This window comes from Passer montanus, unplaced genomic scaffold (genome assembly GCF_014805655.1).
Source record: "Passer montanus isolate IOZ18808 unplaced genomic scaffold, ASM1480565v1 scaffold85, whole genome shotgun sequence".
In the NCBI taxonomy this organism is placed as follows: Eukaryota; Metazoa; Chordata; class Aves; order Passeriformes; family Passeridae; genus Passer; species Passer montanus.
Window position 1 is genome coordinate 789,168 of NW_024373812.1, and position 27,964 is coordinate 817,131.

General features: G+C 38.6%; 1 long non-coding RNA gene across 2 annotated transcripts in view; it reads right to left on the reverse strand.

Annotated features, from left to right (window-relative positions):
• Positions 1–9,769: 9,769 nt before the first annotated feature.
• Positions 9,770–27,964, reverse strand: part of LOC120513662 — a 29,393-nt gene continuing 11,198 nt past the window's right edge. Inside the window, exons 2-3 of one of the 2 annotated variants that reach the window (XR_005630317.1) lie at positions 17,083–17,206; positions 9,770–9,959 (exon numbers count right to left, since the gene is read on the reverse strand). This is a non-coding gene — a long non-coding RNA (uncharacterized LOC120513662). Of the gene's footprint in view, positions 9,960–16,538; positions 16,761–17,082; positions 17,207–27,964 lie in introns of those variants that run through there. The other variant, XR_005630316.1, reaches the window with a different exon arrangement.

Below are 27,964 nucleotides of genomic sequence, written 5' to 3' on the forward strand. Positions count from 1 at the left end.
TCTCACCTAACACCAACTTGTCAACTAGACAGACCATGGCACTGAGTGCTACATCCAGTGTTTCCTTAAACACCTCCAGGGACAGTGACTCCACCAGCTCCAGTGTTTTAAAAGTCATATCTCTAAGGAATATTAAGCAAACAGGTTCCTTTTAAGTTCAAAATCTGTTGCAGGTATTATTATAAAAAAATCAGTAAAATAAAGTTCCTTATTACCAACATGGCATTAAGACTCAGGCATTCTTTATTACAGCACTGGATGCACACAGGATACCTCCACCAGTTGAGCTGAGTATAGAAAAGCTCTTGTTTTTATACTGAATTCTACATAATATTAATTGATTTTCCTGGAATAAATATATATGTGATAACCATTTCCCTGAAATTAAATGTTCCGTCCCCTTTGCACATGTGTTCTTTTGTCCTGGGGTTTCCTCTGGTCACAAACCTTGAAGTTACAGCTGACTGCTGTATAACTGGTGTTACTACCCAACTTCATTATTCATGTAACTTCATTATTTTGCACCTCTTCTTGGTTAGAATTTAACATGATCCTCCAGAATAGCATTGTGTGGTTCCATTGGCTACTGGTTTTGCAGCATAAGCATTTTATTTTCCCACCAGCTGAGCAAATAAATCTTCATCTGACAACAGTATGTACATGGTACATTTCACATGCTGAGCAGAATATATATCAATTTATAATTGTTGTTTTTAACCCAGAAACATGTTAGAGAAATACTGAGTACAAGGATAGAGAGGGAAGAAGAAGGTAATTTACTGTAATTAAGAAGGTAATTATCTGTTTGGGTAATGTTTTAAATTTACATTTTTCATTAATAGTTTTGAGAATAAAGTCATATTTTTTGCAGAAGTATCTTAAAAATACTTACTGTTAATTGTCCAGTTAGATACACACTATGCATGGACTTTTCACTTGGACTATAAGTTGCTGTTTTAATCATGAAACTCAAATGGCCACTGATATCACCTCATAATGGCCAATATCTTCTATGAATATCTCTATATCTCTCTATATAGAGATATCTATGGATATCTCCTTATCTCAGGTAAGAAAAAAAAATCAATCAAAATTGCAAATTTATTAGCTAGCAACATATTTCATGATTTTCAGAAGAGTAAGCATTCATTCTACAGGAGAGTTTCTGAGTTTGCATCAATGCAAACCTTCCTGGAAATTAAAAATGCTGAGTGCACATTAAAGGTATACTACTACTATTAGAAACATGTAAACATGTTTCTTTTTCCACTGCTAGACCCAAGCAGACACTCAGGATTCTTTGCATCTCTCAATCCCTTTTACTATAAAACTGTTACATTCTTGTTAATCCCAGTGAGGATAGCCCAGAGCTATTCCCAAGTTTCAGTGGATTCAATGAAGGGCAGGTTGTCTGGGGGCTTAGGAACATACGTCCATCAAGGGCTTGAACTGGGGGAAAGAATTTGGTCAGGGAGAAACACAACAGAAATTGTGGTCAGAAAGCCCCCTTGGGGATCAAAAACATGAATGTTTTTCTAAGCCAAGAGTAAAAGCCAAAAAGGGTGAAATCCAGGGAACAGGATCCAGCACAGAAGTGAGCTAAATAGTGATGTTTCATGATGGAATGGGATGCTCTATATAAAGGTAATGTTTGCTGCTTCCAAGAACAAGTATTTGATACTCCAAGAATATATATAGACACAAATAATAAATTTAAGTGGATCTATGGATACTGACACTGAGATTAGTTCTTAAGAAACTCCTGGGCCCAAACACTGGCACCATGGTGCAAAAAATGGAGGCTAGGGTAAGAGCTAGTTCCTGAGGTCAGTCAAAGCAGATCCTATGAGCTGGAAAGCTCATAGTCCTTTCTCACTACTACAGTCATGACTGCCTGGAAGTAAAACTGCCTTGGCCAGATAGGTGAGCAAAATTGTAAAGATGTTTTGGTCATTATTTATCAAATCTTAGAGGGTGGAAGAAATAAGTGCTTTAGAAAGATATTTGTCTTAGAAATCAGGACCAGCCCTGCCTTGAAGCTGAGTGCCCGGCAATTTCTCAAGTTGACATTAACACACTAACGACAAGATAACTTGTGATTGAATACAGTCCAAGATATCTCACAGGGTTTCCTACTCATGTCTCAAGGGCTGGAATTACCTGCATACACCATTAGCTTTGTCAGAAGCTTCCCTAAAGAATGCCTCTTTCCCAAAATGACTGCAAAGATATGATTTGTATTTGAATCCTTCCCAACCACTACAGAATTGTCAAGCATCCAGGAATCACTCTGCACTCATTTATGGAGTGCTGGGATCTGCTTTCTGGTATCTGTGAGTATTTGCATGCAGTTTCCCACACTATGAGTGGAGATACAGACTGAAGATGGACAGAAAGGTTATGTGTAAGTAGCCAGAATGCACTGAGACATCTGTTCTATCCATGTACTTGGTTCTCATCACAAAGAATCAGTTTCATAGTACTGTTTGAAAGGGACATCTTGACTTCAATTTCTGCCTGGGTCCTGCTGAAAGAACCTGAGGACAGTGTAACCTAAAGACAAAAATACACAGCTAAAATTGTCAAGAGGAAAGTTTGTCTGGCATTTTAAGAATACTGTTTTAAAAAGCTATCTTAAATGCTATTCCTGAAGTGGTTTATAAACAGTTGTTTCTACATAGTTGTTAACTCAATATTTTAATCAGATATGAATGATTCCAGAGCTGCTCATTTAGCTGTTATTGCTGCTCCTCCGTCTTACCACAACGATTTCTGATATTCCAGTTCCTTTATTTTGTGAAACTAAGCTCAATAATAGAGGTCACGGGGACATGATAAAAGCTGCTGTTCAAATATATTTCACAACCACACTGAGCAAGTTTTCCCAACTCTTTTTTGGGAACATCTCTTATTTACCATGTTTAATACAGGTATACATCCTGCAAAAGCTGTACTTGCATTTCCTTAAAGGCATTCCAAGTAACAGGCCCCCATACCTGAGAAGCTCTGCTGTTCCAAACTGTGTTATATGTTTATAGCATAGTCCAGACCTGCTATTTCCAGCAGAGAAATGTTTTTTTCCAGAACAAAAGAACTGTTTTCCTTAGGACTTGCAATAGCAGAGCCATTTTCCAATTTGTGTGCTGAACTGGGCTTATAGGTCACAACTTCAGTGGCTGCTCCTGCATGTCTGGGAGGTGTACAGCGTGTGGTGAGCCTAGACTAGCTGAAACAGTGCAGTCCTTCATGCAGAGTGTTTGCAATTGTTGCCTCGGATGTTCCTTACCCAGCTCACAGGGATCATCTATTCTGACCTACGCCAGTTTTCCACAGCAGTTACAGACTCTTGCACAGGGACATGCATCCAGTTAGAAACAATCAGGGTGACCTGAGATGTCTGATCTGCCAAGTTTCCTGTGTTATTGGTCGTTTGTATTTCTGCTGTGGTTATTAATTACCACTTTCATAGTGAAGCAGCTGTTAAGTGGCTCAGAGGACTAATATACATTAAGTCTAGACAGGCACCGTTGAAACGTGAGTTTTCAGTTTCTCTTGAGATAACCAATATAAATGATGCTACCTGAGTTTCTGTTTCTAAAAAACATTCAGTATTTCCATAGCATTTTCCTGTTCTTTGCAAAGGAAAGATCATTCTTAGTTGTGCTGTTACATAGTCCTTGACAGGACTTATCCTTAAAAATGTGAGGAAAACTCTTAAGGAAATGATCAAGTTTCAGTTACTATTAAAGCCCATTACAAAAGCACTACAGTTTAATGTCCTTCTAAATTTCTTTGTGAGGGAATATTCTTATAATCACGTGCACAACAGGTGAGAGAGAAGGCTGAAGTTTGATTTTTCTACAATGGAGTCAGCTCTGAAAAAAAACCTCTATTTTTAAAATAATGAATTAACAAATTCTATGTACATTTTCCTTTCTCTAAGCAGAACCTGTTTTAGTTTGTTGCAAATATGAAGTTGTTAGGTGTTTTGTGAACTAATTTCACTCTGGGGACTGCTCAGCAGTAGAAGAGATAGAGGCTTACTAGAGCTCCTAGCGTCATGGTCTTTTCAGGTAGTGATTTCTGTTTTACTCAGGAGTTCTCTTCAGTTCAGTTTTCATGTTGACCCAGAGAGTGACTGTTATATAAAGATGTATGGATCAGAATTAACATGATTTGGTGTGGATAAATGATAGAATGCTGTCCAAAAGGATGCCACTGAAATGGAATATCAACTCACCTACTCCTGGAATCAACAGGTCTTAGCAACCACCAGTGTCTGTTGTGGCCTTGTGTACATTTGTAAGAGCAGAGTCTTGCCAGGAACAGAAGTATAAGCAGTTGGTTGTTTGTGTTAAGGTTAGTGATACCAATCTGGACATCAAGAACGAAACAGTGGGAACAGCTGCAGTATCCATCATAATTTCACCCCAAACTTCCTCCCAACTTTGCCCTAAACCAGGACAACCTTGTTCAGGAGCATGATCTGTTTCAGATACTGACAAAAGTGAACAAACAAATGATTGGGTAATTTGCCCCAGTTTCATTTACGTTTGAGACCTCAGCCCAGAGTATGAAAGTGAAAGCCACAGGGATTTTGATCTGTCTTGTTTGTCTGCAAGCCTTCTACTTGTCTGTCGTGCCAAAAATCCCTGTGGTACAAAAAACCTGCTCTTGGATCAGTCTTATCTTGAGTGCACTTGAAGATGTCATGAAAGCATTGGCACTGTGTCTGGGAGACACAGCCGCTGTGCCCTTTTGCCTCAGGACAAAAGTTCCATCCTTTACCAGTGAGTCATAGCTGGGTGGGTCAGCTGTAATACAGGGAACAGGTTAATTCTGCATGCTCGTCATCATGAGCCATTGTTACATTGCATCATGTATTCCCAACCCATGGTGTCAGTGTAAGGTGTGACAGTTGATTTTGATAAGTAGGAAGCAAGAGTCTACAAATTACTGCATCCTCCGTGGACTTCAAGGGACAAGATTAGATATTCTCATCCATTTCTTTGTGACTTGTTCTGGTTTTTATTACAGCTAAAAGTTATTTTCAGGCATGTAATTTTTGTAAGTTTGTATATGGAAAGGCTATATTCTGTTTCTGTGTATCACAGCCATAAGGTCCTGGGCAATTGTGAAAACCTGTAGGCATTTTGTCTTCAGCTGACTTCATCACAGTTGAATCAGAAATATTTTATGCATCCCCTCCTAGTAACCTGTCCTTTGACTTTTCATTCTTTTCCCCTCTCAAGCAAATAGAAATACTACTCAGGCACCAAATGTTTTGTGTGTGTGAGAGAGTAAAAACATTAGATATGGTTAAATGGGCAACATTTCTCTGCAGTCTAAAGCCATTTTGTTGCTTGTTTATGTGTTTGTGTGCTCATTATGGCCTTACCTTGTGTTTCATTGAGCTGTGGCATTCTATTTCTCAATGCCATGAGAGAGCAGGCAGCTCACCTAAGAGGCTTGTATCACAAGAACAGGTGTGGCTTTGAAAGAAACCCCAGACTATTTCCAGCAGGAACTTATTTACCATTGAGTATTTTCACACTTAGCTACTTGTGACAGTGGGGCTGATAAACAAACTCTCGTTGGGCAATACAGCTATGTATGGCATGAAGTAATCAGCTTTTCCAAAGGCTAGGAAAGAACTCCTCTGGCTGATCCAGACATTTACACAGAAAATTACTTTTTGGTTAGAGGGCTGTGTGCCCAAAGAAATTGGGATGTATTGACTGCAGTGCTTCTCTCCATCCCTATGGAATAAGGAGCAGGTGTCGGACCTTTCATGGGGAGCAAGTATATCACACGGAGTCTGAATGCAACCTCTTTGAGAAACTTTAGGGAAACTTAAAGGGGTGAGAGCACAGGCCATTGGAGTCCTACAGGCAGAGTCTGACACAGTGGTACAAGTCTACACTTAGGTACTTAAAGGTTGCAGCTGTGTTAGTGTTAAGGCCCCAGCAAAAGTACTCCCAAACATTCTTCTGTACCTTTGCCTACAGGTATTCTACATTGTATGAAGACAGTTAAATATCAAGGAAATGTGAAAATAATGTGACAGACAAGCCAATTAATTAAGGAATATTAAATTAAGATTGTGAATATTTCAATAGCATTTATCTTATTCTGGGAAATGCAAAATTAATTACTTCACTATGTTTTACCACATTAGTAAATACCCTCTCATTTAAAGGACAGATATCAGCACTTGGGTTAAGGGGTGGATAGGTTGGTAATATATGTTCATACATGCTGTTATGCATTAAATATGTAGCCCATGACAAACTATTGCTAAAGCAAAGAGTAAGCAACATGTCAGCAACTGTCCTAATTGGCGTTCTAAAGCTGACTCCACACTGATGCAATGCACTGACAGTTCACACAGTCACAGAATGCGTCAGTTGGAAGGGACCACAGTGGGTCATTTGTTCCAAGCACCCTGCTCAAGCAGGGTCATACGAAGCATATGGCATATGATTATGTCCAGGTGGTTCTTGAAAATGTCCAGTGGGGGAGACTCCACAATCTCTCTGGGCAATGTGTTGCAGTGCAAGCTCACCCACACAGTAAAGAAGTCCTTCCTCATATTCATAATTCATCCCATTGTTTCTTGTCCTATTGCTTGGTACCACCAAGAAGCTGCATCCACCTTCTTAACACCTTCCCTTCAAATACTTGGTGAGGTCCCCTCTCAATCATCTTTTCTTGAGGCTGAACACACCCAACTCTCCCAGCCTTTCCTCATAAGAGATGCTGCAGTCCCTTAATCACTTTCTGCTGGACCCACTCCAGGAGTTTCATGCCTTTCATGTACTGAGGAGCCCAGAACTGGACACAGCATTCCAGGTGAGACCACACCAGGGCTGAGTAGAGGGGCAGGGTCACCTGCCTCAAACTGCTAGCAATGCTCTTCATAATGCACCCCAGGATGCTTTCTTTGGTATCCTAGTATTTAACCCTGACTGCAATGGAACTATATTCACCTGTACCACCCTAAAGCCTGGCCCAACATTAAAAAGACCCACTTCAAGATATTAAAGTAAGTCCGTGCTTCATGTCCTAGCAATTATTGAAATTTTCATTATTTGTCCTAGAAATGTTCTGAAGTTTTAAAGAAACCTCAGTGCATGCCCTTTTGCAAAGACTGAAACAGACCAAATCCAATTTTTGCTCTCCTGAACCACACTGTGGTATATGAAGTATATGGTGTTTCATATCTGATCATGCCAAATTAATTTATATTTATCCTTTCCTACTTTATCTATACTTATGAAATTTTTGCTAACAGATTATTTCCTTTGACAGAGTGAATACCAACATTCTTATATATATGTTTGTAATTTTTACCCACATTTCTGAGAGCTAGGAAAATCATTCCCAATGCTACAATTTCCAATTAATGCAATTTTAAAATGTTTACAGTGATAAAATCATGGGTACTAACATGCAAAATCTTTTGGATTTTTTAGTGTAATTTCATTTCACTTAGAGTGCTTTAAGTATATTGCATACTCTGCAGTACTACAAAGAGATCAGACTTTTCCTCAGGCAGCTTCTTGTCAGATTTTAGTCATGATACTACAAAGACTATAAACAAAGATGGGGCAATAAATAAGGGAAATTAAGATTATAGCTCAAATGTTTAATTGCAATACCATGGAGTATAGAGATGTTCATTTCATATATAGCAATCCAATTTATAGTCCCTCTAGAGCAATGGAACAAATATAAAATACTAGACCATAAAGCACATATTTAAGCACAGTAGCTGAATCAATTTTGCTGTGATAATTTTGGTAAATAAGAATGCAAGTAGTTCCATGTACCCAGAAATACAAATTATTCAAAAATTACAAAATTATTTTTCTATGTAAGATACAAAATCACTTTTTAAGATTCCACTAAATTAGGGCTTAATTTAAAATCATGCTCTCTTTAGGAAAGTAATCTCTGTGTCCCTTTTCATTGGGCACATTACCAAGATCTTCTGTTTGTTATCAACTTAAAAGTAAAGGTAGTTTCAGTGGATGTATTGGTAGAACAATGAGATGATCCTCAGCAACTTTACAGAGCTTTGTAAACAGCCAAATATGGCTTCAGGACATAAAGAATACTAAATATTTGTTACAACAGTCTTGAGCTGCTTTCTGATTCTGGTTACTGAGGTGTTTTCACCGAAAGAGAATCTTTCTTGCTTTGTTATACTTTCTAAGAAAGTTGGTAACATTAGAGTACTGCCTATCTGCCAGCTCAAATGAATTAAGCCTTGTTTTCAGAGACACTAAAGAAGAATAAATATGAAGAATAATTTTATCCTAGTGTATTATTTCTTTGTTTAGTATCTAAATACTACTGTTGTTTTCTGATATTCATATCTCAAACAGTTTCTCCCTCTAGTCCCAAAACTTGCTGCGCTTCTCTTATTTTTCTAATCCACATATTTTTTCCTGAGTGGGAATCTGTTCTAACATCCAGCTTTCCCAGTGTCCTAAAGTACCAGACCTGTCTATTGTACAGAGACTCAGAGACACATTGTATCCTCGTTGGAACCACAAAGAAAACAACATGTAAAAAACCCTTTCCACCCAAGAACTGGGCTCATATTCAGTGGCAAAGGGCTCCATAACATCTCCAAAGCAGAAACATAATTTGAGATGTGACATTGATATTGCAAATGCCATGCTTTTTTTGCTGTGCCATATATAGATTACAGTCTGTGGATTCAACTTTTGGCTTCAATACACTTAATATCTGGATGTCCCTGAGGAAAGTAAATGCTTCCTGAATACTTTCCACATTTTTGTGTGCTATGCACTTCTTCTAATTGAATCTGTGAACCTGTAATTCTCTTTTTTATGAACCTCATCCTTCCATACATGAGTGTAAAAGGAGAGTGCCCCTCTGACTTCAAAGGGCCTTCCTCTGCCCTGCACCCTGGCTGTACTGCCCCATATCTATAGTGGACACTCTGCTCTGAATTTGCCTCTCTTTCTCTCCCTTCAGAAGATCACTCCCATTATACAGCTGAAGGAGATCTGTTCCTGGAGAAATGGGCTTGAAGTAAGAGGGAAAGTGAGGCCTACTTTAAAATATGAGAATGAGTATGCCAAAAGTCTCTGAGAGATTTTGCATAATTTATTTGCTGTGTTTGATGTAAATGCCTGGAGCAGTAATATAGGAGTGAAGAGCCAGATGTTCAAAGAGCTATCTTGATCTTCAGAAGCTGGAGAACCTCAAGACGTACATCTTCTCAGCAACCCTGCTGCCCAAGCACTTCCCTTGTTCCAATGCTCACTTTTAGAACCTTATATGTGCATTTACTGACACAGCACATAGATTCTTGTGTTCTCACTGCTCACCATAACTTGATGCTAAAATTTCCAGCAGTCCAGTTGATTTGTGCTGTGTGTTCAATAGTCAGGAGCCTACACTGCCTAAACTTTGTTTTATGAGTAATTTCTTCATTTCAGTCCAACTTCATCTCTCTTACTACCTATTTGAGATGCCTTTTCAGGCTTTTGACTTCTAAAGAGAGCTATTAAGGCACTCTAGCCTTAGTGACACAAATGACAGTAAAATGAAGTACATGGTAAGTCATACTTAAGATACAGTTTTGATATTGTCTACCACAGATGTAGGCCAGGCAAATAGAAGATCATGGTAGCTGTAAACTCTCCAGGTACTTAGTCCTGGAGGACCAGCTAAAGTCCAGAAGGCCAGAAAGCCTTTTGTTGTGTTTCTACAGGCTACACATCTGCTTAGACCCTTTTCAGCACATGAAGCTAGTTCCAGCTTCTTTACCATCTCAACCTTGGTCTCCCACGAAGCAGGTTTCTAAGGAGGTCTGTGGCTCAGAAAAACACTCTTTCTTCTGAAGTGCCTGCATGGGAAAAATTTCTCTCCTGCATAGATATGACAGTTTTCCTTTTATTATCACTTTTGCTTTAAATCTGCTGTAAAAGAGAAAAGATCTCACATTATCTGAGAAGAGGGACACCACAACAAAAAAGAGGATGAAATTGTATTGTGGTAAAGCAAAACAAAAAGCTGAGGTTATTATTTAAAAAAAAAACCTAAATCAACCAAATGAAAAATTAAAAAAACAGCCTGGGTCAGCAACAGAAAAAGGAGATCAAGTCAGAGATGTGCAGGCCTGCATAAATCTTGACAGTCACCACCATATGTTCTAAGAATGTAGTAGAGAAAAATAGGTGGCAAGAGTGTTTGGAAACATGTGCTGTGGGTTTTGTGGCACTATGTCAAAGCCCATGTGTGTGTCTAGTTTGCAATAAGCACTGTGTGTGCAGCTTACCAAAGAGAGACACCCTGATCATGTTTTGCAAGTTGTATTTTTCACTGAAATGAATTAGTGGCCAGCTGGCACAGCAATGTGCAGAAATGTTTGTTCCACAGAATAATATATTTCTGCTGATATGTAATGAAGGGCAACACTAGAAGTCATTACTAGCTAAGAACTTTACTGAGAGTATCTGCAGCAACACTTGTGTATCTCTAATGGCTGTGATTACAATGCACACAGTGCCAGCCACGCCATCAGCAATACACAGGGCAGAAAATAAACCTCTTCCTCCTTTCTCAAGGTGCAACATGTTTTTTCCAATTTTTTTTCCAACTTATATCCATTAATACGATTTCTTAATTTTTTATTCTGTATTTTTAGATATATGAGATCTAGAAAAACCTCCTTTTTGCACAAATGCTGTACATATCTGTGGCCAGTTAAGAGACGAGTAGGGTTTTGTTTCTATTGATGTTGTCAGGGCAGTGGTTTTGCATCAGCAAGATCACACTTGCTGTCACCTCACAGAAGCTTTTCCCGATTACAAATATTAACTGTGAGCCCTACAATTATGTGGTCTCTCTGTCTTTAGAGTCATACCTTTAAAGATTTTAGAAACTTACCGAATTTTTGCCCCATCTCACTCTTCCACTGTGGGCTGCTCCACCCGAGCAGAAGGTCAGTGATACCCTAGTGCTAACTCTCCATTGCCTTCCCCTTCTATATACACAGTAGATTTTTGACAAAACTTCTTAAAGGTAAGACAATTATATTTATGCAACATGTTTTGAAATATTAGCTCTTAGGAAAAAAGATAATTTGACTCACTGTCAGATCGCATGAATTCAAATGGTGCAAAATTTGGTAACAATTAAACAAAAACTGACCATATTGATCTAAAGCTTATGGCCAGTGAGACCATGGATTTTGATTCCAATCCGATTAAATTCCTTGGATCTGGAATTTAGGGGAGAGGGAGATGGGAAAATGCTATTTATAAGCAATTTAAGTCAGTACTTGGGTAAAAGTAAATGACATCTGTTTGCTGACGGACATGAGCAAAACTTTGACACAAGATGCTGTGACTAAGATTTTAATTTCAATTATTTTACATTTATTTTGCTTTATTTGGTTTTGATTGTAGGCAGAGGCACAGCATTCACAGAGTTCCTTAGTTTGCCAGGCATTTTAGAAAATGAAAACCTTTCTGTATGATGCAAAAAGCAATCCCAACTTGAGAATAATGTATACCATTCATATCAAGAGTTATCAGTGCTGTAATTATTTACGCAGCAGTACAGCTATTAGAGAACTTTACTATAAGAAGGCAGTGCATTCTAAGCTCTTTAGTTTTGTCCAGTGCCTTCTGATACTTTACTATCTCCATGGCATTTTGATGAGCCCAAGTGCCAATAGGGTCTTTCTATGTTGTACAAGAGTATATGAACATGCAGAGACTTGCTTCACTAATTGCACAGGTGAATCAACCATGTCCTATTTCCTTTTACCAAGTGTATTGCTATCTATAGAGCTCAGCAGTTTATAAATATTGCTACAGCTTCTTATCAGAACTACATCAGCCACAGTATTTCATAACCATTCCATACGAAAGTGTTCCCAGGTACCAGGGTGTGTTCAAGAACGCCTGGGAAGAATACTGCCTGAGCCCATATTAAGCAACAGCAAATTATTAGCCTTCTCTTCCTGTGCTTGTAAGTCAACCCCCACTTTCGTGTGTATTTTCTGTATGATGAGAGATGATCCTTAAGACACATGAGCAGATATTGCTGCAGTACTGGCCTGCACTGTAAATCCTGACAGAAGTGTCTCAGAATTGTTTTCATGTGCCTGTCCTCTTTTGTTTTGAAGTGACTGCTATATTGGGTGAGGAAGCAGTAAAAAGCATACCTATAACCTTTTCCTCTTTCTGCTCTCCTTTTCCTAAAAGTTAACATTAACTGTTCCCTTTTTCATCCCTTTTCAGCTTGCAAGCTGTTTAGGAACAAAAATTTATTCTCACAACTGTTCAGGGAGGCAAGCAGATACAGTTAGCACATTTTGCTAAAAGGACAATTGAATTGCAAAGTTCAGTGGACTTCTTAAGGTAATAAAATTAAGGTTTTATTTTTGGTCAGATTTTTGAACAATTCAGAGAAAGGAATCTCAAAAGCCTCAATCTACTTCACCCAGATATAAATGAGATTCATTGACTCCAGACTAAATTACTCTCCTTCATGTCAGCCAGGGACATCAGCAGTTGGTTAAATTTCACTTAACAGTCCAGCTATCCCCTTCCAGAACCAATACCATCATCTTCTCTATGACAGCTGCACTCAACAGCAGCATTCCACTCAAGTTTTACTGCAAATCACTTTGAAAGCAAGTTTATAGTATATGTGGAAAGTCTTTCATCAGTAATCTTTTATTCAATGTAAACCTGTGTTCTGTGATTCCCTTTGCCCTGGTAATGGACTTCTAAAGCTACCTGGCAATGAGCAATAGGGACACTTACACAGTGATTCAGCTTGGAGTTGAAGACAGTAGTTCCACTCTTCTCACTGGTGTTTTACTCCCTTTTTAGCAACATGACCTAGCCACACAACATAGGAACAAATCCCCAAATCCCTGAGCTTCTGCATTCCTGCTTTCATCTTCCCATCTTATCAGCAATAGAATAGGGTAGGACTGCAATATCTTGCCTTAGTTTCATGGCTGAACAACATTAACATGCCAAGCCACCATCAAAAATACCAGCATGCAATGGTCATCACTCCATGTGCTAACAAAAGAATCAAACTGCATTTGCCAAATATATTCTTTGAAGTGCTGCTTTAAAAGAGACAGTAGTTTAAATAGTTTTTGAGCCTGTCAAAGTTGAGAATTTCCAGGAAGACAAAAGTCAAATAATTCCCCAGAACTTAGCCACTAGTTTCTGCTAGAAAATTGTCATGATTTTGCTCAAAAACTAACACAGTTTCCTTTAATCCCGGTAGGATTAATTCAGGAATGTTACAAGAACAAACTCAGCATCAAGAACAGTGGTTTCAAATTTTTATATTATAATTAATGCTTCATAAAATTAATGCTTTTTAAAATTCTAGATTACAAATGTGTACCATACAAATTAACAAATAAACTTTACAAATCTAAGAAGTTGCCCTTGAGAAAAAGTAAATTTCCTTCTTTTAATTTAATGGAAGGATTCAGTCAATGGATCCCTTTTTTCACTTATATATATTTCTGTTAATAAAATACACTTAAAGTGACATTTGTCCTTGTCTATTAACAAGTCATGATATATTTGTTTTGATACTTCAAGTGGCAACATTCCCTCATTTGGTAACAATTTTAGTAGGACTGAATGCCTTGCTGGTAAACAGAGCCTCAGGAAGCTTTGCCCCAACCTTCATTTCTGCTGGGCAAAAAATATGCACCTAGTGTGGCAATAAAGGAGCAGAAGCTAGTATAATGCACATAGGTGGCATCCTGGCACTTAAGAGCCCAAGAAACAAAGTATATTACAAGGGAAAACCAAGAGTGTAGCCACGTCCAGTTTTTTCATGCTCTGGCCAAAATTAAGGAAGAATTGCTGCATCTTACTTTCACATGGGTTTTTGTATTGCTTGCAATTTATGCAGTCAAGTAAATTTTGCCCTTAATATGGCAGTTTCAATAATGCCTGGAGCTATTATAAGTGTGCTACGTACTTTCACCTGAATTTTGCTCTTTATGGACTGATGGGACCAATACACTAAAAATACGCACCTTGTTTCTTCACATCTACAGATTTATTTTCAAGAGACTACAATTTCTTCCATCCTGTCTCCACTAAAGCTCCCTTTGTTCTGTCTCATCTAGACCACATAAAATGCCTGCAGCCACTGTTATCAACTGGTTTCACTGAACTTTCTGAATCTTTCCTTTCTCAATTACTAGCAGCAGAGATAGAGGTTCCCATGGAAGCAATGGGGTAAATAATGCAAAACTTATTAAAGAGCTGCCTGAGCCCAAGCTGTAAGTGGAGCTTCACACTTGTATCCTGATTGTTTAAGGGTCTTTGCTTGAAGTGACCAAGTAAAGTGTTAGAAAACAAGTAAATTATAGCAGAGTGGCTTTGGGGATAAGAATTATAAACAGACCCACATATTTTTGTCTAGTGTCATGGAACCACTTAAGGAGAGTGTTTTGTTGTTTGAGGTTTTTTTTGCTACTATCCTGTGTGTCATAGAATCATAGAATGACTTGGGTTGGAAGGGACCTAAAAGTTCCTGGGACTCCTTATAATTCTAAAAACAAGCATATTTTCATAATTTCTATAGCAACATCCATTATGAGATGCAGCTATTCAGCTTGTTCATTATTGCTGTTGATGTTACACAAAAAGCTTGTTTTGAAACTAACAGCTAAGTAAAAGTAGCCCATATTTTTCTGCTCCTCATATGATAAATACTATTGAGACTGGGCAATGTGATTTCCTCCTTCCAGCTGTTATATTATCCTGTCAGAATATTAAAAATAAAAATAGATGTATCTAATTATGTTTTTCTGTATCAATAATCTTAGCAATGGTATCTTCATTTTTTGCTGATACAAGGACTGGGGCAGGATCTATGCCAGTTATAAGTCCTAAGCTCACTGCCAGGTCTGTGTCCTCTGGACAAATTTAAGCTTAGGATCCTTCAGTCTTTCTCCTTTCCTGAAGAAGTTTATGTCTTCCAGTTCTGCACCAGCACTGGCTCAGTCAAAGTGGGGCTGGCCCAAAACAGGCTCTTGTCATTGTGAGTTCATGGATGCTGTGTTTCCACTTCATCCAACATACAAGCAAACCGGGACACAGCACCCCTGACAGAGGAGTACCTAAGGACTGCAGCTGCAGAATTGGAGATGTCTTGGTCATCCAAGACATGGTTTATGGTTTACATCAGGTTTATGTCATGGGCTGCTGCAAGGTTCAAGGATCATCACTGTGACAGTGGCATCAGCTGACCATGCAGTGCGTGTTGTCCTTAGTCCTTACCCAAGGACTTACAAGCTCTATAGTATTCAGACTTTTATCTACAGATCAACTCAGGATAAGGATGGTTGCCATCATTCATAGCTAAAACTGTAAAATATTTTTTTTTAATGAGTAAAATTTTGGAAAGTATATGACTTGAGATTTATAAAGTGCTATTTAAAAAGGGAGGATTCCACAGTTGTTTATGAACGACAAACATAAACACCCTTAAAACCTCAGCTGCTGGCAGACAGGTGTGACTTACTGTTCTTAGTTACTATTTACATTGTGGGTAACGTATAGAAACTTCACGCATGGATAGGGATGCCACAGTGATTGATGTTGACTGACAAAGAATGAAAAGGTACCCCTTGCTCTAAAGATGGTGTTTATTATGCCATACTCTACAAAGGAAGAAGTGACAAAGACAATAAATCAAACTTGGGATGTAGCTCCCTGCTATCTAGACGGCTGGGCACTGGTGATGCCACATATGTGTATCTGCTGCTGGGGCACACAAAACTGTGCTCACCTTACACTTTTATCTGTGTGGGCCCCACTGCAAAAGCAGGTGTAAACACCTGTGCAGGTGTTCTTCAGGAAACAAACTGGGGATGTAGATATTTTAAAAAAGGTAGATTTGGGGTAAAAATATTTAATTTTCATGAAGTTTCTCTCTTGCCCAAGAAATACTCATCCCCACAGAAGGCTCACTCTAAAGAATGCTCCAGTAACTGCAGACCAGAGGTTGCTGGCTGATGGAACTCCAGTGGCTGCTCTGAGGGCAGATATGTTCCCACAAGATTTCTCATGTTTATGCCAGAGCATGTATATGTCCTTTATATGGACAACTTATTGCAGTTCATGGTGTTTCCCCACAGCTAGTGGTGACTAAAGCCCTGCTGATCTCAGAGTTGATAGCAGACAGAGCAGGAAGATATTCTCTCTTCTCTGTGATATTCAAAACAATAAGTACTTCAGGAAAAGATCTAAACAGAAATTTGCTCAAAAAACACATTCCTAATGAGATTCCTACCCTGGATCTCAGGAGATGCTGGAATCCTCCTATTCTGTCAACATGAGATGAAACATTCATCACAGTCTGGAGCCAGTTGAGACCTACTGTGTCTGTAAGTACTATGTTATTTCCAACACAAGAGATTAAAAAAAAAAAAAAAAAAAAAGAGAAAGCTGACCTTAACTCTTTTTAGTTTGAGCCTTTCTTCCTGATTTTTAGTCACATTCACTAGCAAATAAATTCACTTCTGATTGAAGCAGAAGCTTAGACTGTACTGTAACCACTGGACTACAGACTGCAAGGCAAATATCACCCATTACAGGAGTCAGAGAAGAGGTTATCTCTACAGCAGGGCTTTAACCCTCCAGGAATTCTCTTTTGTGTGGTACTGCATGCACTTGTTGAGGGACAGTCCCATTTCCAAAGAGCTAAACACTCAGCTGTAGAAGACAAGAGGAAAGAAGAATAACTATGTTTTAAACATATGGATTTAGAGAAAATAAAGTCTAAACTAGAACTTAAAGAAAACTAATAACTAGATTCATGTTACCTATATCTGAAGGCACAAGCCTAATTATCTAAGTGACCCCATAGTTTTCTTCTGTAGTAAATGGAGAGAGAGCCATCTCTTCAGAGGAGCACACAACTCAACTTAAATACATGTGAATAATCCCCCTTTTCAGGAATAATTTACATAATTAGTTTTAATTAGGCATTACTGCAACAAAAGCTGGTTGGGATTCACCATCCTGTTTGACTTACCCAAAGACACATCAGAAATCAATGTGGACAGAGTCATCTGTCTTCTTGGATATCCTGGTTTTAACTTCATGTGCCGTTTTACTTCCCTTCTGATCCAGCAGAAAATTCAAGTAGTTGATGTAACCTAAGATGTAAATGGGAATTAACACGAAGTGTGAGTATTCTTGGGTCATTTCTGTTTGTGTCTGCTCTAGTTAAAGGTCTTTCTTTTCACAATAATTCAACAATAATATTTCTGGAAAATTTCTATGGCATCTCATTTTAATCTGAAGCACTACAACTTTCACTAGTGCTTTATTTTCTGTGAAATATAGCTTTAAAATATTCAAGTAGGAGACCAAAGCTGCACTTAAAAACAGGGTACAGGCTTTTTAAATTAGACTTCAAGAGAAATTTTCTTTTCTCTCTACTGTTTTAATCATTATGTGTTAACAAAAAAGCTCTGTCTACTATTTTTTGTGTGATCCTCCCATGTCCTCTGAGAGTAAGAGATCATCTGCGGTTGTTGGAGACGAGGTAGAACAGCATCGGGCATTGGTTTAGGAGATATCCAGCATTGTGGGATTTCCCTCCCATTCTGAGAACTACAAATGTCTGGATGTCGGGGGCTTGGGGATTGACATTCTTGTCACCCATCTTAACTTCTAATAATGAACTGAAAGTTCAAACAGAAAAGGGCTTTTTGTTTACTCTCTGAGGTCCTCTGACCCCGCATTGCACAAAGATTGATAGTGAGGTGGTCCTACTGTGCTGACTGGCCCAAAAATCATTTAGCTGCAGTCAACAACAGTCTGTCACAAACTGGTGTTTCTGGCATTGTAAGCAGAGCAGTCGTCACGTGGGACAAACTGGTTCAGATTGGGTTGTGGTTCAGACTGAAATTTTCCACATAGAAACTCTAAAAGCTGCTGGTCACAAACATATATCAACTCATATCACTGACTTTCCAAGAAAAGAGGTGTTAATGAAAACTACATTACACTGATGTTTGCAAGAAGCACAGAATCATTTTCTAATAGTGTACATACACATGTACTGGACAGAAGTCTGTGGTTCTGCAGATGCAGATACATAAAACATCTCTCATTCTGACAGCATATTGTCCAGCTTGCTCAACTTCCATAGAGGATCACAGTGTTTCCTATGATATTTCTCATGTCAAGACATGTTGCTATAAACACTTCATGTAGAGAAACTGTAGAGTAGTTGCGCAGACAGTGACAACATTTCAAACTATTTTGTAATACAACTTCCCCACCACAATACAGTAAAGAATATGGGAGATATGGAGGAATAGTTTGCACCTGGTGAGTTAATACAATGATCACTTTGCAAAATCATTAGCCTGTGGAACCATACAATTACAACTACAACAAACATTAACCAAAGAAATGAATAAGAACTATACTTCATTGATCTAAGGACTTGCAAGTTAATGAACCAGGCCAGTTATGCCAACTTTTCTCCTAATTTGGGATGTAGTACCAAGTTCATCAGGCAGTCAAGTATAACTTCAGGATCATCAGCCATCAAAGACCACTGGAGAGACACCTGGGACAAGAGAACACATGTGCCAATGGGAGGAAATACAAGCTAATGACTCCGGGGAAGTCGTTATCATATATACTTTTTCTGAAAAACCTATCTAGTATCTGAAACATAGTAGGCACACAGGAACCTTTTCTGTACTCAGTATGCATGGTATTTCACAGGAAATATCCCCTCATGTGTCTGGTGCTAAATAAAGAATGCTTGTTTCTTAATGCTACATTGGTGTTAAAATTTTTATTGTACTGGTTTTTGCTAATAGAGAGATTCTGAGTGCATTGCTCTACTGAAGCAGCTTTTTGCAGAGTGCAAAATTAGAAAAGGGTACTTTCACTGGAAAGAAATATTTTTAGCTGTGTGCCTCAGCAGAGCAGTCGTTCACGATGCTGTTCTGTAAATCCTGGATGGATTCTCTGAGAATAGTCAACTGTGTGATCTTCATCTGTGGTCCTTCATAGCTGGGAAACTGTGCTGTGATGAATCTTGCAGTTTTATTCTGCAGGTAATAAAGAGCACCTATGATCTCAGGCTGAGGAATAGTGACAGCAAGCCTCAATTTCTTCTTCATTTATGAATTACCACCCTGTTATTTTCTTCCTAGGTGTATGAAGGTTTTATGGCATCAGTGCTTGGGCTAAAAAAACATATGTTTGTAAATACCTTCATGCTTTCTTTTATTTAAGTAAATATTCTTATTACAACAAGTATTTCAAACTTACAGTCACATATTTATTGCTTTTTTGGAGATTTTCCAACTTATAAAGTACTGCAACTTTCTGCAGAGTTTGCTGTGATGTCCAAACCACAGGCACACACCTGTGCAGGATCTACTATCTCTTTGTGCCTCACCTTCTGCACTTACAACACTCCCATAATTATGGCTTAAAGAGAGAATGTATACAAATTATTCAAATGTTTGCCTTCTTGTTCCTTTGGGTGTTGCTAATTCCTCACTAACCTTTCCCTAATTAAACTCATAGCTGTTTTCAAAAGGGGATTTTCTCCAGGCACATATCTATGTTGGCAAACTGACCAGATATAAACCATCAGCAGAAGCCACATAGCAGAGTCTGTATAAAAAAGTTGTTTAAAAAGGCTCAGTTAGACAAATTATAATAACTGACATATCAATAGTCTGGGTATTTCAAGTTCCTCACCTGTCTTCCTTGGAAGTCATGTTGAATGAGACTTAAGTGTTTGAAAAGCTCTGCCTCTTTGCAGACCCCTGCTAACTATGATTAAGTGAGCTGTGCTGTTATTAAAATCACGAATGCGTGTATACACAAGCCATCACAAAACTGAGAATGCAGAAAGCCCATAACTGGGACAACTTCCAAGCTGCAATTTCCCAAACACACCATGCTGCAAATTATCTATCTTTTGGGCTTTAAAGATGAAGACATGTGGTTAAATACATCTCTATATATATTGCCTCATTTTACCATTGAAGTTATAAGTCCCACCATGACATTTGGTTTTTAAACCAAGTAAAAAATATGGTTTGGTTTAAAAATTATGAAGTTTGCATTTTTTCTTGGTGAAACAAATGTGTGCCTAGTTGCATTCAGAGCTTTTAATCTCCTTAAACTGAACTTTTGACTATATATCAATGTAGCTTGTCTTTGTTTTGAAAGTGGAAAAATATTGGGGGGAAAAAAAGCATCGTATAAGAGGAAGAACGTTGCAGAAAAGCAGTGCAAAATGTGGGAAAAAATAATGTGCTAAGAGGAAGAATATTGCATAGAAGTGTTGCACAACGTGGGAAGAATCAACTCACTCCTGTCATTGATCATTATTATTCTTTGCAAAGTGTTTGCTACACTAAATCTGCCTGGTGCTCTTATAGTTAGGATCCAGTTTTATCCTCTGTGTCATTTGCATGAAAATACTACAAACCAGTTGCACCAGAAAGTACTTTTGCTGATGAAATCTAAATGTACAGCCTTCAGTACAAAGAAGGCCTTAATGCACAGCCAGGGCAACAGTGAAACTACCATTATACTCAGAGCTACTGATATATTGTACTTAAGTCAATGTCTTTCCTGTTTTTTCCCTTCAAAAAAAAAATCAAAAAACACCTCAATTTGAGTAAAAGACAAGAGCACAAAACTGCCTTTCCCCCATTCTTCTACTTATTTATGGCACATCTTCTCAATCACTATGTGTAAAGTAAAGGACCAAAACATTTCAGCTCACATATGCAGCAAAGATTGACAGGCAAAGCTTGGTAGCTTTAGGAGGAGATTTCCAAAAATATCGCAGTAGATCAAATAACTATCTTACAATGAAATCAAGGAAGGTTTGGTAATTGTGCATGGGAGTACCTATATATTTTATTATTATGCAAATACTTTTAGAAATCCAAACTGCATATAGGCTTAGCTGCTATGAAATCATAGTCGGTACAGTGTTAATTTAAAATTAACAGGCAGAACTGAAAAAACCTGAGATACAGAATAACAAAAAGCCACTTTGAGTTATAAGAGCAAATCTAAAGCTTGAAGGAGCAGAAATTTTCTTCTCAAATGTGCTATAAACTATACAGTCTGAGTGGAGGGAATTGTGACTTCTGTTTCCCACATGGGCTGGTGGGAAAGGGCATCAACAAAAAAACATGGTATTTGAGATTAGTCATTTGAGAACAAGGGAAAAAAAAAAAGCCATTTCATTCTGTGCATCTCTGCTAGGTGTTGGTGCAATTTGATATTAGCTGAGAATTCTCTTCACCAGTCTGTTTTGAGCAAAGTTAGCTCATGGAGCTAGTCCTTGCTTGGAGCAATGACAGATGTGAATCTCAAGTATCATTTAGCTCTTGATAAGTAGTCTTACACTGCAAATTTCCATTCTGAAGTAGGGAGGCAAAGCTGGTTCAAGAGGGTTCTACAAGGTGAAGCGCCCTTGGGTCACAACCTCACACAGCACTACAGGCTGGGGCAGAGTGGCTGGAAAGCTGCCTGTCAGGAAAGGACCTGGAGGTGCTGGTCAACAGTGCTTGAACATGACCCAGCCCAAGTGGCCAAGAAGGCCAACAGCATCCTGGCCTGTATCAGTAATGTTGTGGCCAGCAGGACGAGGGCAGTGACTGTCCCCTGTACTCAGCACTGGCGAGTCCACACCTTGAGTGCTGTGTCCAGTTCTGGGCCCCTCACTACAAGAAATAGATTGAGCAAGTCCAGAGAAGGGCAATGGACCTGGTGAAGGGTCTGGAACAGAAGTTGTATGAGGAGCAGCTGAGGGAGCTGGGTGTGTTTAGCTTGGAGGAGACTCAGGGGAGACCTCGTCACCCCTGAAAGCAGGGTACACCCAGGTGGGGGTCAGTCTCTTCTCCCTGGCAACCAGTGACAGGAGAAGAAGAAATGACAGTGCAAGGGGAGGATTAGGTTGGATATTAGAAAAAAATTACTCTCCAGAAGTGTTGTCAAAGACTGAAAGAGTGCTCATGGAAGTAATGGAACCACCATCCCAGAAATGTTTAAAAAACATGTAAATGTGGCATTTGTAGTGGTGTAGTGGTTGAGCATGGTGGTGTTGGGTTAACAGCGGGATTCAATGACCCTTGAGATCTTCTTCATCATTAACAATTCTGTGATCTTTTAGCTTTGTCACTGAGTTTTAAAAGATAAACTCCATTACCATGTCTGCTTGAATTTGTCCATAATTATATATATATATACTCTGGGAATATTAACACTACCTAACTGTGAGATTACATTTGTGAATGCAAAATTGTTAATCTTCTAAAAACCTGTGGAGAGAAAACATTATGAAAACAGAGAATAAATACATGTAATTATTGGGGCAGGGTGCTTTCAAGGCATCTTTTTGAGAAGGTTAAGGTGGAACATGTAAGAGTTTGAGAGAAGGGTATTAATGAGGCTTTGCATCTCAGGTTTTTTTAACTTGGTTTGTGCTTTCAAAATGCAGCATTTGAAAAAAAAAATTAAATAGGTGTCTAATGGGATATAGGATCAGCTAAAGTGATACGTATATTGAGAACAATGGACCACACCTAAATGTATCCCTATAGCATTTTCAGCCAACTATTTACCTATCTCAAAGATGCTGCTCTTTAAGTAAGACAGTATTTTTAAGTTGTAATACAGTACTCCATTCAGAACGTTAAAGATTATTGAAAAACATAAGTTTAAAAAAATCCATTTCAGGCTAGTTTGAATTACATGACAATATCTTTTATTATGTGCTTATACTTAGGATCTAATCTCTACCATAACTTTTCAGGTGTTTTTTAATGCAAAGCATAGAAAGAAAAATATATACTTTCAATTGATATAGGCTAAGAGAGAAGCTTTCATGCAGACAAATTATTTGACATGCACTTAGGCAATCTATATCTGCTGTCATAGAGAACAATGACAAGCTACCTGAAAACACAAGAATACAAAACAAAAAAATATCAGATAGGGAAATCACAGATAGGGACTAAGCATTGCTGCCTTCATTTATGGATGTATTACCGCCTTCCTGCTTTACCTGATAGTTACACCCATGTGTTAGAGACTGAGACTTTCATGATTTGAGGATAATTATTAAAAAAAGCTGTTTGTCTGCTAGAGATCAAATACAAACTATGGATATTATAGTTGTCTGGGGGATTTTTATATGTAATTGCAAAGTTGCTCTCTCTCGAAGCCACCTTATCACTCATGTATGATGCTTAGTTTAGGTCTAAAATGAGGTCACAGAATAATTTAAATGTGAAAATACTCTTCATATTTGCAAACTTGTATACAGGTTTTTGGTTCAACCCCTTCTCAAAACAAAAGAAACTAGAGAAAGTTATCTGGGATCCAAAAGTGGAGAACCCAACAGCCTGTCTCTAAACAGTAAAGTGGTGCCTTTACTTCAGTGATGAAGTTTTCATGAGAAGGTCCTGCCTCCCTGCTTTTCCTGCCTGCTGCTTGCCACTTGTAGGCCCTCCTACATTCCTAATCACTGCAATACAGCTGTCTGGGGGCTTAAGAAATTATCCTGGTTATGGATCAACCATTTCTTCCAATCTGAGACCCAGATAATTCCAGAATCAAAACTGTTCTCCCTAACTGTTTATGTGTTTAAATTCATCCCATCATTGCAGTGTCTGAATGTCATGCCATTTGACAAGCCTTGCATAGGTTCCATCTTGCCAGAATTAATGGATGGAACTCACCAACCTTTATAACTATCATAAGGAAATCAAATATCGGGGGGAGGGAATAATTCCCAGTTAATGGATAGTCACACACGATGGCCTAGAACAATACATGAGGTACCAGTAATACAAAAAATAAATACCAAGCAAAATAACACCAGCTCTTACTCATCTTTCCCACAAGAAAAGAGGAAGTGGATTCAAGTGGCTACCTCATCTGCTTAAAAAATGTAACTCTCAGGGTTAGGGTACAGCACACATGAACTATAATTTTAGCTACTGCTGAAGACAGTGGTCAAATTACTCAGCTGCCCTATTTCTCTCTCCACTCTTCTGTGCTTGCTGCTCCTCTTCCAACACTATTGCTCCTTGTTTGACCAGCATGATCACAGAGTTAAGCTGACATAACACTGGCCGTATCAAATAAGTAAATGAATGGTTTTATGCTTGTTTGGCTTCCTAAATTGACACATCTCACCACTTCACTCATGCAGTTTGCTCTAGATTTTGTGCACTGTTTACCCCTCCAAACATGACAGTAGCACCCTATCTCGTACACCAGAAAGCATCATCATTAGCCAGAACGTGTTGCTTTAATTTGTTTGGGTTTGCGAGTACTAGATCTGAGGGTAATAACTTTAAGGGCAGGTATGTGATACTGAGGAAGTGTTTTGTTTAATGACTTGGCACAGACCTTCTGAGGACAGACAGTATAGAATTCCTGTAAGTTTGGACAAACATATTCAGCAATTTCTACATCAAGCCTGTACCTCCTGCTTGTGCATTTCTGCACTGCTTTTCAACAAACCTCCAATGCTGGAGATTAAGAATCTCTGAGAAAGTATTATTTCCAGGCATTAATTGGCTTCACTGTTAAAAATTCCTGCCTTACTTGAAGACTGAATTGAACTAGTTTTAACTTCCAGACAGTGGTTCTTTTTGTACTGTTAGTTCCTTGAAACTGGTTTCTATTCTGTACAACTGTGGAAACAGCACAAGAAAAAGCACTTTTATAAGCTCTTATTTCACTGTTATCAGTCTTAAATATTACTGAGAAGATGTACATCCCCATAAACCTTCATAATGTCTTCTTCACCTCTTCCTTAAGGTCTCCAGAGAGAGCTGTCAGGGAAAACACCTTAGGTATACCCACAGAATTTGTTGCTCTGCAAGGTTCATGTAGTCATACCCCTAAAACCTAGAATGATTTTGTTTTTCTGAGAACAACACACCCAGCTTCATATGTATTATGTGGGGGTGGGAGGGAGGCTGTGGGGTGGAGTTTACCATTATCTGAAGTGCTAGATGATTGCCACAACTAGACAAAAAACATCAGGTGGTTGCGACCACAGCATAGGAGTGATATCAAGATGTCTGTTCTTGGATGCTCAAATGATCCATCAGCCTCATCATCAGATTTATAATCTGAGATTATTTTTCTAAGGTTTGACTGGAACAATCAGCTGGTTTTATACCTTTTTTGCAGGTGGAAGGTAATATTCTGTTGGATCATCTGGGCATATGTCATCAAAGCAATTTCCTTACAAGGTCAGGGTGGCTTCACTGCATGTTGAGAACACAGAAAAAAAATGCAGTCCAGATTTGCACTGGCACCCCTGTAAGCCATTCTGGTTGGTAGCAAAGGCTACTCCACTACAATCTCATGTATCGTGAAGGTTAAAGGGCGTACTTATGGATGCCTCCAAGCCTGTGAGAGAAGCTTTATCTCATAGCATTAAACTTCCATGCTTCCATGCACAAAGTCTACCTTCTCAACCTTAGAGCTGCAGAAGATATTTGTGACATTCAGTGAGAGAAGCCCATAAGAAAACCAGGAAGAAATCCTGTCAAGTCCATTTGTTTTAGGTTTAGATATCAGCAAAACTTCACTAATTATTTTGCCCTTAGTGTAATACATATTAAACAGAAACTGTCTTGGCTTACTGTGACCATGCTATCCCAAAACCCCAGGACCCACACACAGGACACACAAGACAGCAACATAACCCCCTACCAGGTCTGCGGCTGCATAGTGTATGTGCTAAAACACTCTGCAAATGTAGGCTAACAAATATTATATCTAATAAAATTTTATTAAATATATCAATAAAGGAATAATAAATGTCCCCAAAATTTCCTAGAAAGAAAAACCCTGGAATATCTTTCCTGGCTTATATGTTAGGTATGAGTTAGTAATGAAATAACCTTCACCAACTTTATTTAAAGTTATGTGCTACAAGGTTTAGTAAGTTTCTAAGATATTCCCATGATTTAATCACATGATAAAACCAGCTGCCCCATACAGCTGCATGGATGTGTGGCCAGTCATGCTGAACCTCCTTTTGTGTGTTGCTCACTAGCAGCAGCAGCTGAGATGACAAACCTTGCAAGTGTTTAAGACAGTAACCAAATTTCATGCTCTGAATTTGCCAGTCCATTAACCTCCAGCTGTCTTGGCTCAGTGGGACATTCTACTACCCATTCAACTAAATTATTGTTAATTTTGCACCACTTTAGCAAATGGCAGCCTTCTGAGCAACAGAGAAAAGAAATTGATCATTAGAGCTGAAGCTTGCTTGGTTTTTTCAAGTTTATCATAATGCAAGATGGAGAAGGTGACACAAAACTTGGAAATATGTAAAGTACATTGGTGCCTGTATGTGTGTGCAGATGGACAGATAATTGTCACAAGTGCATAGAAGAATAGGGGGAGGGAGTGAAAACTTCAAGCACATGGTAAGAAAACCTACACAGATTTTGTATGAGGTTCTGTTTTCTGCTCCACATACTATTTCAAATAAGTTTTCTAGGCAAAATTAGAGGGGTTTTATGTAACCCATGTAAATATCAGTATCAGAACTGTTATGTAATCTTCTGTTGATAGAGTTTTACTGTAAATACCTGTTGAAGTCTCTTGGTATAAGGTAAAATTTCCTAGTGTATGACTAGGTCTCTACCTTCAGTTTAGACCTTAATTTTCTTCCCTTTGTTTAAGGAACTTATATCTGGAAGATACCATGTGAGGGGTGGGAATTATATTTAAAAAGTAGTAAACTAATAGATCCAGTTCCAATGTAAACCAAAAAGAAGTAAAAACCATAGTTACCCTTGTTTCCTTCGCAGCCTTCTTACGATACTAAAGTCACCAGTAAAAGAAAAGGCAAATCCTAACTGGAAAACCTCATCACACTCACCAACAGAACAAGCCCTACTGATGGCTGACCAGCACCAGCATTGTCCCCGAAGAAGACTGAGGCAATGATATGCTGCCACAAGACAAATGCCCTTCACAGCCCAGTCTTACCAGGGGAGCTGAGTCCTGCCCTCTTCCCCCCCAACTCTGCCCTTTTACAACAGTGAAGGAAATAATTCAGTGAAGAAGGGGCTAAACTCAAATCCAGTTATCTGTTTTCCATGGTGACTTCTGTAATCCTTCATCTTTATAGGTACTCTTTATAGTCCTTTAGAGAACAGGCACTGAGTAAGCACTCTGCAAGCCAAGGTCATGGCTTTGTATATATGTACACTCCATGACAAAAATTAACTGGCTACTCCAGGCATGCTGATGGCACACACAGACTGCACAACTCTGAAATACAGTGTGCCAACACTCTCTGTGAACTGCTCTTTGGTCTGCTCTTACAGAGTACTTTCCAAAGAGTACTGCCTTTCCATTGTACTGGAAAGTCTTGCTGTCAACATACAGTGAAACCTTTGTGAGTGGAGGTCAAATAATGACCACTTTCGCATGAAAGACACCTGGCACAAAGTAAGCTTTATCATATTGCTACATTCAAGAGCTGTTCAGTTGAGGATTATTGGTTGTTACAAATTTAATTAGGCTACAGTGTCAGAGAAAGCCCTCTCAGCCTTAGATTCCTTATATTGATTCTTATACTCTGTAGCCTTCTGACTTTATGGACATTTCTTTTTGGTAACATGTGTTTTAAGTCTACTGAATCCTTTTGTTCCTCTGTTTTGTCTGCTACATTTTCTAAAACTCCCTTCTTTTCCTGATTTAGACAATATCTCCTCAAAATCAAAATACCACGTCGCTGGGTACATTTCCAAGATTAGCCAGTCCTGCTAACTCTTGAGCAGTTTCGTGTTGAACTGCACACGGACTGCAACACCATTCAGCGTGAATTTGTGAGATACAACGTGCATCTGCATAAAAGTGTTCAT